Genomic DNA, 18,828 nt, shown 5'->3' on the forward strand with positions numbered 1-18,828 from the left:
GCTACGGCACCTCTGTGGAGCTGGGAGCGAAATCACTCTGCATCAGGGACAGTCCCTCTGAAAGCCAGGGGAGAGGTGACTGTACAATTAACGACCTATAAAGAAACCCACTTGCTGTTACTCTTTTTTCACTTGCAAAGAGCAGCAGAACCCGATCCTTGGTGCACAGCTCTGCAGGGTGCAGATGCTTCGCCGCTCACATGCCTGCCCAGCCTTCCCCGGCGCAGAGCTCTGCTGTCGGCAGCAACGACCGCTGCCCCGGCCACGACAGCAATTTCTGTACCCTTCCCTTGCTAAAATAACGTAGCGGGGCACCTTTTGGTGCTTAAGAGAGGCGATTGCCAACACGATCTTGGAGAGCATCTTGCTTTCCAATGGACTGAGCCTTGGGATACTTTTGGAGCTGCCTGGGAAAGACACGCTAATGTATTCTGCACGTGGGCAGTGGGGCAACATGCACCGAACCTGGCTGGATAGGCAGACGGGCAGGGAAGCACCTTCTGAGTGATGACAGAAAGAATAAAAAGCAGGAACTGGCAAAGACAGCCCATTCAGCACCGAGGCACAGAAGACAACCAGCCCCAGTGCCACCTCTCCAGGTTCCCGCAGGATGAGCCCCAGGAGGGAGGTGTGTGCTGGGAAGCGGCCAGTTCCCCATATCCTTCCTGAGAAATGCATTTCTCATCCTGACACACACATTTTGGTACCCAAGTCAATCCCTGCTCCCAATCAGCAGAGCCTTTGTCGGTAGCCGTTTTCCCTGGTTGTTTTCCAAATGCTTACCTAGAGCTTCCCATCCGCACTCTCTCACACGACAATAACTGCTATTCTATTTTTACTCAAGATCTGAAAAAGTGCACGAGAGAAATGAGTGGTTTTCACGTTTCAGGAAGACAGGCACCTCTGCCTGCACGGGCAGCTGCTCCTTTGCTGGGGGAGAGGGGATGCACTTGCCCTGCGCACAAAGCTCTTGGAGAGGGAATGGAGAGGGATGTAAGAGCCTGGACTGCTGCTGGCAGCCTGGAAAGAGTTACTGCCAGGCTCAGAGGACTTCTGCCGTCCCAACAAGGCGGCCGGGGTGAAGAATGCAAGTGACGCAGCAGCATCCTGCTGGGAGAGAGGGGAAAAAAGTAAAAAAAAAAAAAAAATAAAAAAACCTAAAGCTCTTTGGATGAGGTTCAGGATGACTACACTTTTACTCTAAGTGTTCAGTAACTGAGAGTCACATAACCCTTCTCTGCCCACTTTGGGCCACGACAGACAGATTACAAGCTACAAGAAACGCTTCACACACACACGCCCAGCCGAATCCCCCGTCCAAGGGAGGACAAAAAAACCTTTAACAAATTAAGCTGCGTTTCTCATTTAGGCAGAGCCTGATCACTATTTATTTAACAATTTTAAAGTGTTATTTTAGCCTTCCTGGTTTGTGTGTGTTGAGAGGCTGTTCCTGGGACAGGAGCCAAAGTCGATTAGAGCAACCCGGCAGCCGGAGAAGGAGGGAAAAGCAGGGGGTAAGAGCGGAGGAAGGTGCCAGGGCAAGGCTTCAACGCGGGGATGGTCACTGGCAGCCCCCAGCTGCAGAGCTGGAGGGAGGTGACCGGAAAACTGGGGTCAGGAAGGGGGAGAGAGAGCCAGAGCGGAGAGCAGTGCCCGGTCCATCACCATTTGGCGGTCACCGGCAGAGGCTCCCTGCTTTCAGCTCACCGATGCCTTGCCCCAAGCAAGCATGCCGGGAGATGAGCAGGTGAAAACAAAGCCAGGGCAGACCTGCACGCACAAGCATCCATCCCGGGAGGGTGACAGAGAGCTCTCCGCAGTGGGGACGCCCCACACAGGTACCGCCCAGGCGAGGCGCTGAACCCGCCTGAGAGAGGCCTTCACAGCAGAAGCGACCAGGGGATGGATGATCCACTCGGGTACAAATGCTGTTTGGTATCCACCTGCTCAGCACAGGCTGCAGCATCAACAGCCCTGGGACAAACACATCGAGGGAAGAACAACATTAAACATCTCTCCATGGGTACCAGATGAGTCCCACGCTGGGGTCCTGCATCCTACTCCTCCTGTCATCGCTATGCTTCCAGATCGGCCTCTGGGAATGATTTTTGGAGCAGGCAGGCAGAGGCGAGACAGATGGTCATTAAGCAGGATGGATGCTGCCCCAAGATGAGCAGCTTTCCTGCCTGGATCAGGGGAAACCTACCTGGTACCCGCTGATGGGGGGCTGTGAAACAGTGTGTGAAACACACTGACCACCACCAGCCCCTTCCACCTCCACACTCCCAAAGTGAATCTTCTGTCAGTTAACACAAGACCCCCCTCTTTCATCTGAATCGAAGCACAAAATGCTGCTTTAACCACCAGTTTCCCCCAAAGAGCTCGAGGGCTCTTCAGCCATGGTGGCTCCAAGCACAGGCGCTTCCTCAGGCTCATGTGCCCCACCACCACTGCTGCCATCGGTCAGGGCCAGCCAGCAGTGAAACTGTAATGGCTCTTCTCCACCCACAGTGCAGGTGGAAGGTAACGTGAGAAGGAAACACGGGTACCCACTCACACCCAGCTCCTCTCCTCCGACACATCCCTCTGCCCATTAGACGTGGGTCGGTGGAAGGACAGATGCAGACGTGGGATCTCCCCTGGACCGAGCATGAGCAGACTCTTCCATGTGGCTTTTTAAGCCCAAGCAGAGAGAGGAAGAGCACACACACCAGTGGGAGCCCTGCTAAAACATGCTGCTCATAATGATTATGGGGTGAAAATCTACAGAAGGAGGGAGCCAAAACACAGGGAGCACCAGAGAGGAGCCAAAATGCACCAACAGGTTAGTGGAGCCAGCAACAACCCTGACACTTGCAAGAGCTGGCCAAAAGGGCTGCGTGTGGCCAGAGATTTCAGTAGATGCAGCCAGCCATCAGGACTACCCCACAAACTCATTAATACAAGCACGGCAGTGTGCCAGGGCATCCCGACCCCATCCTCCAGAGACATCCCCAAGCGAGGTCCCCACGCGAGCACCGGGAGCAGGACTTGCAGCCGCGGCGGTGCATAGGCAGAGCAAGGTTTGGCGCAGAGCGGGAGCCGGTGCTGCTCGGAGGCGCCCTGGCCGGCTGCTCGCAGGCTGCGCTGTTTGCTGGAGGACTCCATCTCTGCAAGAAGAGTTTCTTCTTACTGTGCTGGCTGGGCAGAGGCAATGACCCAATCCAACCCAGAAGCCTCACAGCTCCTGCTAGTTCCATTTTATTTTATTTTCTTTTTTTTAATATGACGCACATGTTATTGCACAAAGAAACACCCAGAAAATGCAGGGCAAGGGTGATGCTAGCAAATAGTATGCCCATGCATGAAAAGGGTGACCAGCGGGATACAGGCTCCCCGCAGCAGCTCTGCAAGCAGTGAGCCTGCCCCACATCTCAAGGCCAGTGCACTCCCCCCCAGCCCCCCCATCACCACCTCGGAGCTGGGCTCAGCACCCTCCGGGTGCTTATTCTCCTTTGCTCTCATTTTGGGAGGTAACAGCACTGAGAAAGGTAACAGGTAGGAAAAGGAGCAGAAGGCAATCCTAGTCCAAAATCCATCAGGTGGCTGCAGAAGCGAGCGGCCGAAGGAAAGCGAGCAGAAGCAAACCGAGGAATAGACACCACAAGCCCAGAGATATTATTCTGCACGCTCCAGAAGTGCAAAATTGGAAGTAGCCACAGAAAAAAAAAAGTTCACGCCCAGTGCTTGAGGCTTTCCCTGCCCCTTCTGAGCATTCAAGCAAATAAAGACCTTCAGCATCGCCCAAACCACCCACTGTGTTTTGCAGAAGGTGGGTTTCCCACATGCCCAAAGACACATCCCCGAGATGCCACTACAACTTGACTGACCATACTGAAGAGCTCTGAAGCTCCGCTATCAGCAGTCCTGCCACATCAGCCCTGCCACAAGCTTGCCATCCAGCAAACTTCATTTGGTGGTCACTCCTTTTGATATTTTGTAGTGCACAGGAACTGCCTGAGGGTTTGACTTCTTCTCAGTGTAAGCCCCAGCCTGTTAGCCTTGACAAGGCAATGAATAGCAAATTGCTTGTTTTCTACTTTACTTTCTCTGTACCCTTTTTAAGACAAATTACCATGCTGCTTTTATTTTTTAAGCAACCTAGATCAACACAAGACAGATTCAAGTGCCAGCATGTCACACATGTCACAAGCAAGCATAGCAAGCATTATTTTTTTTTTTAGGTGAATTTTAGCATTGACATAGCTAGAACTGAAGCCTAAATCTTCTTAGCAAGGCTCACACCTACATCCTCTAAGACAGCAGGCACAGACACTGTGCTCTGCGCTGTGCAGGGATGTAGGAAGGCAAGGGAACCCTGCAAACCACAGGGGAAAGCTCTTTAGCCTACAACAAAAGACCAGCCGTATCCAGTAGGTCTGCCTATCTATGATCTTCCTCTTCAAGGCACTTTTATATCCTCCTGTGATTTTAAAACCCAGCACACACTGTTTCAGCTTTGATGCTATGCATTCTTATTATCAACCAACCAATACCAGAATACCCTTTCTTCTTGCAGTAAAATCCCTCTTTTCCCTGGGGGGTACAGCTGGTAGGGCAGAACAGACCAGGCATTTAGCATTCAATCATAAGCATAAGTATCAGCTTGAATCATCTAGGCTTGCATGGCTTGAGAGCATTCCCACCGGCTGCAAACACCAACCGAGTAACATCACCGTCAGACAGCAGTTGCAGGGGTATTTGGTTTAGCATCTGCAGTGAAGGAAATCATCAGCTTGCATCACAGCACAGAGTGACCAATTTGTGGTCAACCAAACTACTCCCAAGAGCCGAAAAACCAAGTGCAATGCAGTAATGTCGGAAATTTGGATTCAGAATAGCGGGAGGTGTTGGGACACTCAGCCTCAGCAGGACTGATGGGGGCAGAAGCCATGCCAAAATCCGACTCCAGAAATGCCGGGCCAGAAGGGACTTCAAACAGCCACCCAGCCCCAAACCCTCTCTTGGCTTGTTTGTCTTCATGCCGCTCTCCAAGGCAACACCGGCGCAGCTCTGCCAAGAAGGAAGCAGGACTCGGCTGCAGTTCCCAGCGACGAGCACCACTCGCCCCACCAGCCGGGAAGGGCTGCTGTGCTGCTAACAAAGCGGTTTCTAACGCTTTTTGGGCCAGCTCCAGCATCACTCATTCTCCTTCACCACTACCACCAGGAGCTGGAACCTATGCTTTGAGGAATGCCAGCCTACCCTGCTGCTACCAGGCACGACGGAGATGATTCACTGGAGACAGCATCCAGAGAAGCACCTCCCTGTACGCAGTTTTCTTCTAGTCCCGTCCTCAGACATGGAGAGACATCAGGTGCTGCACTCCTCACGTCACCTTCCTGGGTATCTCGAATTTGCTGCGTTCCCTTCAGGTCTCAACTCTACCAGGTCCTCAGCCACCTCTCCTCTCCCTGTCCTCCTCCTGCATGCCATCTGTTGCCTGGCCAAAACTGCGTAGCCATACTTTGAAATAATTTTGGGGACACTTTTCAGCTTTTTCAATACTATACTTATACACAGAAGCTCCTTGTCCCAGCTCACAGTGTGGACGTATAGGTTGTGGCTACACAACTGGCCACATGATGAGCCCCAGTACAGCCAACACCAGGAGAGCAGAGATACCTGACTCCAAAATTACTGCTGAAGACAGCATCCCACCAAACCATGGCCTGACACCCGTGGGTTGGGTTTTTTTTCCCTAGGTTTAACATATGCAAATCTTCCAGCTATTCCTCATAAGTGAAGTTTCCCAAACAAAAGCTTCATCTTCCCAAGCCGTCTGCTTTCATATTAAAAATAAGAGGGGCTGAGACTGGATTCTGTATTTCAAGCGAGGTTTTATATGACAACTGATATTGAATTACTACCTTTGCCATTTTTCTGTGGGCTATTCAAGATCTGCCTTTCTTGTAACAGTATCCAACTGCCAATTTACAACCAGCTTGTAATTCACTGCAGCTCCCAGATGCCTTTCTGCAGTTAACCTGTTACTGCTCATTTTGGGTATGTGCATCTGATTTCCAAGAGCACTGTTTTGCACTTGTCCTTACTGAGTTTATTTTTCTTGTCTTCAAACCACCCCTGCAGCTCATTAAGACAACTGTAAGGGAAGATGCTATCGCCTAAAGTACCTGCAATGTCTCTGGTTGCATTTCATCTTCTGTATCCTCTGCAGCCTACCATCTAATCTGCTCCTGACCCTCAAAATGCCTTCCTGATCCAACAGCAAACCATTTCTTTTAGCTTCTTGAGTACCCATTTATGATGATTCATCTTCAGCACATTTCCCAAGTTTGTTTGTCGGGATTTCCTCAAGAACTACTCAACAGCTTTCAGCACTTTTTTTGGTAAAGTCACTCAAATACCAGACTTGGTATCAGTTTGCCTAGCGGTTTTGCAAGCCCTCCACATCCTTCAGGAGAACATGCTACACCAGGAGGTGTCACAGTTAAGAGCTAGCAACTCAGATGACATAAGTTCTGCAGCTATTTGAAATTTTCTTTAAAGTCAGATCAAGCAGATCACCCATTCCACATTCAGGATCAGCATCACCATTTTTCTTCAAGTCTCGCCTACCCAGATGTCTCTCCGTTGCTGTTTCCCTTGGCTGAGCTAGGACTTCAGGGCTGCAGGAGCTTACAAAGAAAAGCTCACACCCAAAGGGTTAAGACTTGTTTTTTCATGATCTTTAAATCATAAATATGATTTCCACTTGAAAGAGGAACACTTCATTTAACAGACACAGTGGCTCTGAAGAGTAATGCAGGGCTTTGAAGGAAATTAAAAAAAAAGGAAGCAAGGGGAGAAAGCAAAATAACACTTCCAGAAAGTTTTCCGAAGGAAATGAGTAACCACTTGTTATTAAATGTTAAATCACAGTTCTCGGGAAGTGGCATTGTCTGTGGTCTATTTTTAATGAGAAAACACGCCTGTCACTGGCACGAGGGCTGATGGGATGTGTCTGTGGACAGCAGGAGCATTCACTGGGAGCCATCATCTCATTCCTGCCATTCCCATCACTCATCAGCAACCAAAATGGCACAAAAAGAAAGTGGCTTAGAGAAAAAAAAATGTACCAGGACAACAAACAAGGGCTATTGTTTTCCATGGATGAAGGACAGGAGGAAACAGTAGAAACCAAGCGGAGGAACCAGATCCCGAGCATAGTCTTAGGTTTTGTTTTTGTCTTCCACATGAGGGATGCACATGAAGCCACTAGCAAATCTGTGCTGACCCCAGTGTCCCCACAGAGGTTTAGGTGACGTCCCACATGCATTAGCATCCTCTGTGTCCCCAAGATGGGGACACATTGGGCACGCAGCCACAGTAAACCCCTTGACTTCTTTTCCCTGGGGTCTGCCACTGAGACAGGACTTTCTGGGGAAGCACCTGATGCTGCAGCTCCACTGATGCTGAGCACTTCAAAGATGTAATTAGCCTCATTTTATGCTGATAAATGAGTCCCAGATTCCTGTGGCAAAGTGACTTGCCGACTGGGAACAGGCACACGGTGTCAAGGGAAAGGAAGCAAAAATCAGCAGAGCACAGCCTCAAAACCAAATCAAAGGGACCACAAGCTCACGGACATCCCGCCATCACGCAGCAAGCCTCCTTGCACACTGGCAAGGGGACCGTTTTTGGCACCTCATGCCAAGCCATTGCACCCCTTCCAGGGAAGTGCAATCTCAGTACTTGGAAGTATTCAAAACGTGTGGATGTGGTGCTTAGTTAGAGGTGGACCTGGCAGTTAGGTTAACGGTTGGACGTGATGATCTCAGAGGTGCTTTCCAACCTTAATGATTCCATGATTCTATGATTCTATAAGCCCAACCAGCCCCCAAGCCCCAACCAAGCATTGCCAAGCCCAAGCTGCAGACTCGTGTCCCCTGCGTGCTCAAGCCAACTCCAACCCAAAACCACACACATCCCCCCAAACTTCCCAAGCTCCATCAGGAACGAGCAGGAACCTATGATCAACTTGCTGAAATAAAGCACATTATGCCTAATTTTACTGTGAGGGTGACCGAGCTCTGGCACAGCTTGCCCAAGGAGGTTGTGGAGTCTCCATCCCTGGAGGTATTTCAAAGCCATCTGGATGTGGTCCTGGGCAATTGGCTGTAGGTAGCCCTGCTTGGGCTGGCAGGCTGGACCAGATGACCTCCAGAGGTCCCTTCCAGCTTCAACCATCCTGTGATTCTGTAATTGCAAAGACGTACTGCATTGCAATCCTGCACATTAAATTAGCTTTCACTAACCTGGTGCAAAAAAGACTATAATTATTCAACTTCACAACTATTTCTGACGTTCTTTCCACAGATTAGGTTTAAGCCTTTTTTTTTTCCCCTTCCTTTTAATAGGAACGCAACCCCACAGTTTGCAGGAGATTATATAACACACACACACACATCACTCTTCCAAAACAGCATCTGAAAGCGTTTGTTTGATGATTTTTTTTCCTCCCCCCCATAAACCACCACCCTGCTGGTCTCATTCATTGTGCGGCATTTTGCAACGAAGCGTAAAAACGGTATTAATCATAGCTCTGAAAAAACACAAACTTCTTCTCTGAGGTTTGAAGTAACCATTTGGAAGGAAAACTTCCAGGAGCCAGAGGGACTGACAGGGCTGGAGACTAAAGTCCTTCTTTTCAAAGGCCAAGTGTATCCCAATATATCCCTTGGACAGCTGCCCCGAGCCAAAGTTATAATACTTTATTCTTCAGTTCAAGTAGCAAGAAGGAGATTTGGTACAAAATCAGGACAAATACCCAAAGTGAATGGGGAGGTTTAGCGGGCAAATGTGTTGTAAATCTAACCGGAGGCTTGAGCTCTAACTACAGCTTTGGTGAGGATCGATGTCTGAAGCCTCAGCTGTCTCTCACCTCCAGGACGCTGCAGGAATTGGGGCCAAAATGACCAGGTAAGGGCACCCATCCCTCGCAGGCAGCACCCAAGCATCCCAGACCAAGCACTGACACTCACCCGCACCAGAGTGTTGCTTCAGCAACAGTCAGAGAGATCTGCAAAGGTTATGCCAAAAAATAAAAATCATTATCATCTTTATGTTTTCTGGCCAAACACCATTGGAGAAAATTACCTTCTGCTTAAATCAAGCCCTTTGTCCACTTCTGCAGATTTAGTGCTTCGCATGGACACAAGGAGGGGCTTCTGTCAAAGACAGAGTTGGGAAAAACCATGAGGCTCTTTTCTACGTTAGATGCTTTAGCACAGATTTGCCAAAGGCTTTGGAATCCCTTCGCTTCAGGGGTAAAACATTAATAATTTAAACCCCTCCTTTTAAATTAGGAAGGGCACTAAAAGAAACTATTGAAAGAGAAAAACCATCAAGCCTGCCACCGCATCCAATTCAAACACTGACATTTTCTCTCAAACCTCAAAAGTGGTTTCAACGAGCTGGTAAATGAGGATTTTACCTTTTTTTTTACCCATCCTTCCCTGACATTTTCTCCTCTGCCATTCATCTTCCAGGCAAAGCAGCCGACCACGGGGACAGGGCACGTCAAGCATCCCAGCACAGAAAGCCCCAGGATGCTGCAACCAGGGGCAGGCGTGGTGCAAGCAGCTGCAAAGCGTCTCACAGGGCATGCCACATATTTTGGGTTTATTGTTATATTAGTAGGATAGGATAGGATAGGATAGGATAGGATAGGATAGGATAGGATAGGATAGGATAGGATAGGATAGGATAGGATAGTTCAGTTGGAACGGACCTACAACCATTACCTAGTCCAACTGCAAGTACTTTGTATTAGAAGAGCAAGCAGAAAGAGAAAGAAAATAATCAATGATTGATCTTTTTTTTTCTTTTCTAATCAATAATCCCAGACTCTTGTGTGCGGTGAAGTTCCCTGCTTAATTCAAAGCACGCATACCTCTGCCCATCTCTGCTACTGATACCGTTTCTTATCAGCACATTTCATTCTTCCCCATTCTTGCAAGAGCTCTGCAAGGTAAAAAAAGGATATTATCTTCATATTTAAAAGGCAAAAAAGGCTGACAGGGATAGGTCTCCCTCGCTATCAAGGCTTTTGCAAGAGCAGGAACAATGTGGCAGCCCAAGATTTAGTGTTGTCTACACAAGCCCCACTGGGGACCCCAGCTCCTTCATCAGCAGCCAGCCTGGGTGCAAGCCGCTGTCCTGGTATCAAGGTGGCCAGATAAAAGCACACACTCAGAGACACATCCCCCTCTTCCACGCAGATGCACATACTTCAGATGACCAGTCCAAATTTACAAAGAAAGATGCGTAGGGCCAGGGAACGTCATCCATTTACTCCATACCATGGTTCCTCTTGGGCACCCAGCTCAACCAGCCAAGCTGAAGAAGATCTTTGCACTGATTTGAATCTCCAATGCAGCCATGTAAACACTGGAAGAGTGCAACCTTATGTCTCTCTGCAAAGAATGCTTAAATACATTCTTTTCTTCAGGAAAAAAGAAAGAGGAGGAATAGCTATTCAAATCCTACATGCTAGCCGATCCACTGACCGAGTGCCATCCTCCGATAGATTTTTTTAGACCGTCATGAACTTTAAATTTATTTTGTATCCTGCTCCCAGCAGCTCCTAAACAGTGCAAGCTAAATATTTACAGAAGAGTCACTGTTTGTTTAAGTTTCAATCCATACTCGCTGAGGTCCAATATGCTCAGATCCCAAAGTGACAGCTGATTACAGAAGAGCCTGAAAACACGGCAGAGAGGACCCTGATGCTTACCAGACCTTTCATCTGGACACTTTCTCCAGTGGTTGTTTTGGGGCGCCTTTCCCAGCTTCTTTCAAAAGAAGAGCAACTGCAGCTCCTGCCAGCCAAGGGCCACATTTCATCAGATCCTTTGGCACAGCTCTGCTCACTGCCACAGAGCCCCAGGTTTTGGGGAGCCCCCCACGCACTCCGGAGTCCACTCCTCCCCGACTCGCAGCAAGGCAGCTGGATTGCTTCTGGAAACGCAACGGAAGCACCTGAGCTGCTGCACAGCAAGCACCAAGGCAGGGTGCAAACACCTCTGAGCCCATGCAAGCAACCTGCCGCAGGTGGGGCACGGCACGGCACGGCACGGTGTCACTCCGGCTCAACAAGTCCCAGCCTGACCTGTCCCTTCTGTCTCTCCCGGATTCAGCAACAGCTTTTCCATTTTACCATAGTGTCCAGTCCAATGGCACAACAAAGTCCTCCCACACCTTACAGAATGACTGAGGATACCCAAACTTTTTGGCTAACTATACAACCTGTCAGAAGTTGAAAAGACACCTGTATGTGCTAGCTGTAAGCTAGCTAAATCCAACAAGCCACGTGGCAGAGGATGACGGCACCTTCTTGCATGTGGTGGTACACAGCTTTACGGGTGAGCCATGAATAAAATTAGATCATGCTTCAGATACAGTGATTTCCATTTATTTAGCCCATAAAGTCAACTGTGGGCCCAGTTAAACACTTCTGGGAGTCTTCCATTTGGGGTATAACGGGGGACTCACCACCACAAAGGCACACACAAGAGGCGAGCCTATCGAGCGGGCATAGTGCCATGCTGGCATACCCCGATGGAGCATCTCACCCTGCAGATGTTCAGCGTCCAGCTTTGCAAGCTCTCAGAGGAACAGCAGAGGCAGGGAGACACTACCCAAGCAAACACACTTCCCAGCAACTTCCAGTGGCCACCCACGGATGGTAATTCCCTTCGTTTTTATGTTTTCACATAAAAGTTCCCACGTGGGGAAGTGAGCAGAAGGTGAGAGGTTGGGATGACTTTGCCTGAGTTCAGCTACTTCAAACCCAGCACCTCATTTGAACAGCCCCTTGGATGAGCACACGTTGCTGAAGAACGCAAAGCCACCACCAACAGCTATTGCTGTGCTCATCCCATCAAAATAAACTCTTTTTCAGTGCTGCAGCAAGGCGGGACTCAGCAACACTGCTCTGTCCTGGGGTTCTCTGGGGAATGACAGGACCCATTCTCTCCCTGCACAGGGTGTTTCAAGGCATTTCTCCCGAGTAAAACAGAAAATGTGGTATCGAGTAAAAGGATGACTTTTGTCATCAGGTGGATCTCAAGGTCAGGTTTGCACGCTGCCACCATTAGGAGTCTCGATATCCAGCGTGAAGGCCCTTGCACGGATGCAGAACCCAGTCGTGCAAATGGCCGTGCCAGTGCCATGCGTGCACGTGCTGCCCGCCCTCCTCCTCACACGTGTTCTCTAGCCAGGCGTGCCTACGCACACGCACACAGAAAAGCACCTGATGAAGTTTTATGGATGTGCTCATATGTACACGCACACGAATATGCATGAGTACACAGGCCCACCACAAGCAAGCCATGCCGACAGACGAGATTAAAGACAAGACTGCAACATGGAGCAGGCTGGAAATAACGACAAGCACTTTCATCAGTAAAACCCCAATTACCCAGCCTGCACACAGCCTCTCATCTCTACAGAGCAAGCAAACCTACTTATTACAGAGATGCCTTTGCTGTAATCGGACTTTTAGAGAAAGGAGAGAAGCTGCCCTGGCTCTCCCATGTTTTATTTCTCCAGGTCTTGGGAGAGAGACCTGTTGTCGGAAGCACACACCTTGTCAGGCACATCACCATGGCTCATGGGTCCACTGGAGCCAGCCGTAACCGGGAGGTTGAAGGCACAAGCCTACGACCAAGGAGACTTCGAAACCGCAGCTGGTCTCCTCCAGCATCATCCACACTGTTAACACCATGGGGTCAGCTTTCCCGATGCTTCGTGGAAGACAGACACAGATGCTTCATGGAAGAAAGCAAAATTTTACTGGGGCACAGAAGAGAGATACTTTTCTATGTTAATTCACCTGGTCCTAAAAAAGAAAAAGAAGGAAGAAAAGAAAAAGAAGAAATACAGCTCCCCTCTTTCCCCTTTTACATAAATATTGGATCTGAGTGCTTTATGCTCATAAGAAGTTAAAAATAGGAAATAATATGAAGTCTATGTGCTGCATCTTTTATCAAAGCCTTTTATGAACATCAAAACCAGCTCCTCTGCGCTTTTATACTTCCCTGCCGTCACTCACAATTCATAAAAGAGGACTACAGAGATACAAAGGGTAAAGCACTTCCCAGCACTGTCACAGGGAGCCAGGGACAAAAAACAGCTTTTCTTCAAAGCTCTCAAATCTAAGAGCAATTTTATGATATAATGTCACTTTTAGCACAAGAGATGAATAATAGATATTCAAAATATAATAATACTTTCACAAGTAAACAATGCTTTGCAGTGTCAAAGCTTTTCAGCAGCACTGTCAAGCTTTTGCAGAAGGATTGACAGTGCAATCACCGTAACACCACCGGGAAGCAAACACTGCAAGAATAAACACGCGTTTAACCGAAAGGCAGGGTCTCTCTGTCCAAATTCCATCTGTGTTCTCTAGAGACACACATCCAGATCCCCTCTATAAAAAAGGGGAGGTTTGGAGATTAACAAGATGAACCAGAAACTCTTTACACATAAACTTGACTTTGACCCTGCCATCTCTCAGAGACCTGCAATAAATCCAAACCTCCTCCCCATCTGCACGATGAGTGGGCTTACACTCACCTATATTCAAGATATATGACCATTAATTAACTTCAACATTAAAAAAAAACATATTTAAAAGACAGTAGCTGCTAGAATATTCATTACTCTTTCCCAGCCTGTTTATATACCTGGATACGGAGCAAATCCCCCATGCAAACCACAGCAAACCTGAGAGCACCATTTAGCTCTTCAGCATCTTTTCCACAGAAAGCAAATTCTGTAATTTGCAGTCACCATTATTTTTTTCCTGCCTTGAACAGTAAGAGTTAGGAATTCCAAGGGAGGAAATGATAAATGCATGATAAAAAAAATTCCAGTGAACTTTCAGCATTATCCTAAGCAAAAAAGAATTTCCTCCTTAGTCATCCACAGGCAGGGTAAGCCAGCTCCCCCATGAATTACAGAAGAGCAGGGAAAAATGCTTATCTGGGAGATTACTTCTCTTCCTAGTAACTCGGTATTTAATTTTTAAGCAGGGCAAAGGTCAAACAAAAACCACCTGATGCTGATGTAAATACAGCCCTAGATAAAACTGCACAGGGACCCCAGCAGAAAGAGTTGCTCCTTGCAAAAAGCTTAATGAAAATGGAGTGATGGTGCCAGCAGGGAGGGCGATGGCACTTCAGCATCCATTTGCCACAAGGATGCTGTCAGCTGGCGAGAGGGCACATCCATGCTGTGGAGGTGGCCGAGCCGAAAGGCAGCGACAGCCCCCATGGCCCACGGGGAGCTGGGGCACTGTGGGGGTCCCAGCATCGCTCAGCATCCCAGTGAATGCCCTCAGCACTCCCCTTTGGCCAGGAAAACTGGGGTGTAAAACCCTGGCTGGAGTTGGACTTTTCGCCTGGACGGTGGGCAGGGGTCCATCTTCCAGAGGCACCAGGGCTGGGATGCATCTGTGCCTCATCCCCCAACTCACCTATGATAACCTATATAAAAAATACACAGGTTTTTTATTGCACAGCAGCAGAGCACATGTTCAGGTCCCCTTTTTGCTGCTGGAACCTCGGGTCTCTAATTTGACCTCCTTGCTTTGACACTGCAAAGGTGAAAAGGGGGCAGCGCAATGACAGCTTCCTGCAAAAGCAGAGATGGTGAAAACACAGAATCCCTGAAACATTGCCAGGGAAAAACCAGGAGGATGGGTGCGAGATTTGCTTCCAGCTCAAGAAACACCCTCAGAATAAAAAATTGCCAAAAACAGTATTTTGTGTTTCTGAACTGGGCTCCACGCCACAGGACCAGAAGATTGGGCAGAGGCCCTCCCTTGGTGGCAGGCTGGCCCCGTGGAAGCCATTCCTGGCTGGCAGTTTTTGTCTGCTGCCTGAAATCAGCAATCAGACCAGCCTGGAGATGATTAAAACTTAATTACAAACTCTTCAGATCATGTCCCATTCACAGCTTTGGGACGGTGCAAATCCTGCCACCTTTACCGAACGGCCCCTCCAAGGGCCTCTCGCAGCCCTGGGATGCCAGCCAGCTTCAGAGGCTTTACATTTTCGTGGCATGAGACAAATTTCACTACAAGTTCCTCAATATTAATCCACATAATGCTGCTCAGCAGATGGGAGCCCAAGAAAACAGCCTGTCGACACCTTTGGCTCTGCAGAGCCCCTCAAAGCAATGCAAAGGATTTGGGAGCGGAGCAGACACTCTTGCTTTGCTGGCTCTAGCATGTCTTGTGATAGTTCACTGCTCCTTTGCAACCTGAAGCAGCACAGTAAGTCAGCAGATAGTTAAGTATTTATTGTGCATAGTAAGTCAGCACCTGCAGATGCAGGCACTCATAAAAAAAAGATAAGATCACACATTAAGAAAGATCTTTATTCTGAAAGTAATGCCTATGATGCTTTAGTCAATATAAAGTGCCGAGCAACATCTTGAAGCAATAGAGGACCATACAACACATACTAGAAGGATTGTTTCAGACCTTTAAAAATCTATAAATATTTCTTTATTTATAGAAATAGAAATAAATAGAAATATGGCCTTGTTTATACTCAGTTAGATGCTCTGCAAAGAGGGCACAAAGTTGGGGCATGAATGGCACACGCTGAGATGCTGTCAGCAAGCACCCCAAGAGAGGGGCAGACCTACAGAGCAAAAACACATGCTGTAGAAGGGGGGGGAAGGTTTAGCATAACCTAAGGACTGAGATATACAATTAATTTGCTTTGCTCAAGCTGGTTCTCACCACCACCCAGCGAGCAAAAGCCAATGTACTCCAAACCGCAGTCTTGGGGTCAACAGCAGCAGGATGAGTGCAGGTCCATCACCATCCCTCGCCCTGAGCGTGTTCTCCAACCCCCCCAGGCAGGACAGGGAAAAAAAAGATCGAAGCAAAATTTCAGCATCAGCAGCTTCAGCACTTCTCCTGAGCAGAGGAAGAAGCGAATCCAAAGATTCAGCTGTAAATATTTTAAAAGTGGCAAATGGACATTGGGCAGCCAAGATAAGAAACTTTAAAAGCACTCACTTGCATTTGCTGCCCCCAGCCCTTGCACATCCAGCCCGCTGAAGTGGTAAGGTAGGTTGCCCACAAACTGAAAGCTGAAACTAGTGTCAGCCCCAATTCCAGAGAATTGGGAGTAATTTTAGAAGCAGGAAACCATGAAGCAAGAGACAGCATCTGTAGATTAAATCCTCTTCCTTTGCCAGGCTTCGATACATTTGACTCACAAAACCATAAAGAAAGTAAGACTCCCTAAAAAAAGCTTCATTGTCAAATTTATTTTATAGCTTTGAGGGTTTTTTTTCCTCTTAAACCAATAAATACTTGCAATTCCTTTATTTGCTGCCAGCTGGGGAGAGATTTGAAAACTTCTGCAAACCTGCAATTTCAGTGCTTGTCTGTGCTGGGCACTAAAAAATTCCTCTCGGGTGAGAGTGAGAGGGGTTAGTCATGACAAGAACATCCCTGCAATGTGCCAGGGCTGCTTTTCACTGTCATCCAACCATCATCAATACTGACTTAGCCCATCCATGATTTTTATCATCAGTTATGTGCTTTTTAAACACACACCCGAATACATTACCCTCACAAGCAGCCAAATTGAAGCTTTTTGTATTTTTTTTTTTTTTAATTAATAACATCCATCTGTCCATACACGTACTCCCTAAAGGACATTTTGATCCAACGCTCTGTGCCCTGACTGAAAGGCTTTGCTATTTTACCAGCAAGCATTTTAAATGCTGATGGAGTTCATCACTTAACTAAGCACCCAGGGATGCACCTGGCAGCTCCCCAGCCCGGGTGCTCGCGCTGACCAAGGGGAAAACCCTTAAATTACACTCCCTTTGAAGCTGCCCTATGTCTGTGAAGGACAAGACCAGCTCTGAACAAAACCCGAGATGATTTTTGTTTCCCGTAAAAGACAGCTGTAAATTTGCAACCGAAACATCATTCTTCACCAAGCTCTAATTCTCAGGCCACCCCCAGCTACCAGCAGGTTCTCAGGTGCCTGCAAGGCCTTGTGTGACTCCCTTTGCAAGGAGCAAGGCAGAATGCAAGGTTCAGGGTACATCTACCGTGGCTTTTCTCCTTGCTCGGTGTCAGCACAGACCCACGCAATGCAGAGGGCAAGCACCATTGGGGCTGCTCTAGGTTATCCAGGTAATGGGCAGGTTTTGTTCTGTCTCCAAACAGGCATCTCCAGAAGCACCGAGGCGACTGCACCACTGGAGTAGAGCAACTGTTACCCCATTTTCTGAGGTGACCTCGAGAAGTGCTTTTATTCCAGAACTGTAGCCAACGCCTCTTCTCATACTCAAGATCCATGAAGATCTGTGTACAAGCGGTGATTACACCTCTTCTGGCTCTCTAAACAAGAGGAAACCCAAGGAACTCCCTCGCATTAAATTATAGAGATGCTCTTCCTAAAAGGCTGAGCAACAAGGGCTAGGAGGAGACCAATAAACACATCTCGCACATATGCTCCAAGTCTTCTAGAGGTGTTCAGGGCTCTAATTAGAATCATAGAATCGTTTAGATTGGAAAAGACCTTTAAGATCATCAAGTCCAGCCATTAACCTAGCACTGCCAAGTCCACCACTAAACCATGTCTGTAAGTACCACACCTACACATCTTTTAAATATCTCCAGGGATGGAGACTCAACCACTTCCCTGCGCAGCCTGTGCCAGTGCCTGATGACCCTTTCAGTGAAAAAGTTTTTTCTAATCTCTAATCTAAACCTAAACTTCCCCTGGCGCAGCTTGAGGCCGTTTCCTCTTGTCCTATCACTTGTTACTAGGGAGAAGAGCCCAACACCCCCCTCGCTACAACCTCCTGTCAGGTACTTGTAGAGAGCAATAAGGTCTCCTCTTAGCCTCCTTTTTTTCCAGGCTAAACAACCCCAGCTCCCTCAGCCGCTCCTCATAAGACTTGTGCTCTAGACCCTTCACCAGCTTCGTTGCCCTTCTTTGGACACGCTCCAGCACCTCCATGTCCTTCTTGGAGTGAGGGGCCCAAAACTGAACACAGTATTCGAGGTGCGGCCTCACCAGTGCCGAGTACAGGGGCACTATCACCTCCCCGGTCCTGCTGGCCACACTATTCCTGATACAAGGTCTTTTCTGATTGGGTTTTTCTTTGCCTGCAAGGAGGAAAGCCCAAGCTCCTAGTTACATACAAAAGATAAAGCTGATTCCACCACAATGCACTGCTGACAAAGGACATTTTCACATCTTACAGGAACAAGTGGAGATCTGGTCTGCAACGTCTTTCTCAAACAGTTGACCACAAAAAAAAAGGACTTTAGATATCAATGGTGTTTGCTTTATTTGTAGATAAAAAGCTCGCACTGCCAGTGATCGTTCTTTCTTAGGTGCCTCAGAAATTGTTAGGAGATAGTTAACAGAACACCAGGAATTTTGGTGATGGGAAAGCTGTGTTCTGTATTCCCAAGAGAAAAAAATGGGCTGAACAACCTTCCTGATCAACTCGCACAGTGGAGCTTGCCCTCACGTGAAAGTTAATTCAGGCTAAGGAAGGAAAACTCTTCTCACCAAATGAAGGGCTGAGACCCAAGCTAAAGACACAGCCAAATCCTGGATTTTCAGTCATTTCTTAATTTGGTGCACAGGATCAGAAGACTCTGAGCAAAGCACTCATCTGGGTTGCTCCACAGTGGTACCCACCATTCTGCTCACCCAGGGCCAGATCCTGCACAGACCAGCCCTCTGGCTCCACTAGCATAAGACCCAGCAGGGCTGTAAGGACAGTGGG

The 18,828-nt window shown here is 48.1% G+C and overlaps 1 long non-coding RNA gene across 2 annotated transcripts in view; it reads right to left on the reverse strand.

Moving 5' to 3' along the window:
• The window catches only part of LOC148057241 (uncharacterized), a 68,538-nt gene that overhangs the window by 15,587 nt on the left and 34,123 nt on the right, over positions 1-18,828 (reverse strand). Inside the window, exon 4 of one of the 2 annotated variants that reach the window (XR_015699313.1) lies at positions 12,631-12,883. The exons of the other annotated variant lie outside the window; for it this stretch is intronic. This is a non-coding gene — a long non-coding RNA (uncharacterized LOC148057241). The remainder of the gene's footprint in view (positions 1-12,630; positions 12,884-18,828) is intronic. 2 annotated transcript variants of the gene reach the window in all.

Source organism: Nipponia nippon, unplaced genomic scaffold, assembly GCF_047370975.1.
Source record: "Nipponia nippon isolate SJK-2023a ecotype South Korea unplaced genomic scaffold, ASM4737097v1 scaffold_1, whole genome shotgun sequence".
Taxonomy (NCBI): Eukaryota; Metazoa; Chordata; class Aves; order Pelecaniformes; family Threskiornithidae; genus Nipponia; species Nipponia nippon.